Here is a 1855-nt window from a genome sequence, read left to right as displayed (position 1 = left end):
TGGGATGGGCGGCAGGTAGGGCGCTTGTCCTGGGGCCCGAAAACCTCTTCCTACTTGGTTCCAGACCTGACATAATATTCCTTTTTTTCTTTTTTCTTTTTTTTATTTTTTATTTTGCCAAACTCAGGAAAACCAAATGAGGGAAGGAGTGGCACAGACACTTGTCACTTTCTGTGTTAAATTCCCCAACATGAGACGGGAGGGGCCCTGAGCAGCCCTGGAGGCTCGAAGAGCCCTCAGGAGTTATAGAAGGAAGTTTTTTTCCTTGAATGAGCAGAGGGGGGCCTGGGTCTCCCCACTTCTCCTCCTGGACCTGTGCTCCTTTCCAGGCTGCCTTGGGGACCCCAGATGCTAAAGATGGAAAGGGAGTTGGTGGCCTACATCCCAGCTTGCGTAAGCCCCGCTTCTAAGTTGGTCCATGCCCTTCCTGGCAGCCCGAGAGTGCTTTGTCCTGCTTGCCCTCAGAGGACAGGGTGAACCTACTGCCACTCCCCCTCCAGCTCTGAAAATACCTCCTGGTCTGTGTGAGCCCCTCTGGAGCCAGGCCTGCCTGAGGCTGTGCTAGGATGCCCAGACTCAGGGCTTGTAAGCAGCGTGACAGGCTGGGGTGGAGGGTGGACCCCGAGTCTTCAGCCTGGGTTTCCAGGAACGGTCCCTGTACAGACTAGTCTGCTGTCTTTCCCAATGACCTTGCCAGATGCAAAGCACAATGACTTTAACTTAGTAGGGGAAGTGGCTGCCCAGAGAGAGGAGCAAGAAGTGAGGGTAAAGAGGCCCTGGTGGGGAGAAACCCGGCTCAGAGCTCGGAAAAGGGGAGGGTGGAAGTCGCACCAGTCTCTCTCTCCACTTTGATCCTGCGCGACCCTCGGCCAGTGTAAGGCGAGTAGCGAACCAAGGAGGCTGTTTGTGATGGAGGAGCCACGAGTGGGGGCGCCAGAAAGTAGGGGGATCATTCCAGGTGGGGAGACCCCTGCCCGAAAACGGGCCACAGGACAAGCAGCGCGGCGGGCAGTGTCGGGGTTGGGGTGGGGGGGGCCGCGGAGGCGGAAGTCCATTCAGTGGACCAGGGCGGAGCGACGCCTGAGAATTCCGCCCAGGCCTTAAGGCGGGCCTTGCCTCCTGCAGCCAAAGCAGAACATTGCGAATTAGCGCATTTTGCGGTCAATTTTCCACTGCTTAAGAAACACTGAGCCATCCACGTGAGCGGCCCCACCCAGTGCGATTGGAATCCCAGGGGACGGGCTTGGGAGGGGTGGTGGCCCTGGGAACGGCGGGTGTCGGGGTTCGGGCGGGGCGGGGCAGCCCCGGGGCCCCTTTATGGCGGCCCGGATTCAGGAGAGGGGGCGGGCCGGGCACCCAGCTGCGGGCCGCGAGAGCTGCGAGGAGGGCCATTGGTTTGCTAATGCACCCGAGTTGAAAGGCGCGGGCGGCGGTTTACAGGGAAGGATTGTAATTAGAGGACAAATTGCCCCGCTGCCCCGCAGCTCGAGAACGCGGGGAAGGGGGGCCCGCCGGGGCGCGGCGCGCGCCAGGCCTCTGTGCAGATGTGCAGCAGCTGGAAGTCCGCGCCCTGCGGGGCGCCCGGAGTTTGGCCCCGAGGGGGCGGGGGCGGGCGCCGCTTTGTGGGGCCCGCACAATGCCCTTAACACTCGACTGCCCCCTTTGTGCCAGGCCGCGCCGCCCGCCCGCCCCGCGGTGCCTTTGTACCGCGCCGCCACCATCCCAAGCTCGGAGCGAGTCGCACGGAGGACGCCCCGGCCCGGCTGGTCCTGGAGCTTCAAAGCTGCCGGCGCGTGCCAGCGCCCGCCGCCTGGCCTCGGCCCCGCTGCCCTCCCAGGCCCGGGTCGGCCCGGAT

Source organism: Rhinopithecus bieti, unplaced genomic scaffold (genome assembly GCF_001698545.2).
Source record: "Rhinopithecus bieti isolate Rb0 unplaced genomic scaffold, ASM169854v2 scaffold_40368, whole genome shotgun sequence".
Classification (NCBI taxonomy): Eukaryota; Metazoa; Chordata; class Mammalia; order Primates; family Cercopithecidae; genus Rhinopithecus; species Rhinopithecus bieti.
This window is presented reverse-complemented; position numbering follows the sequence as displayed.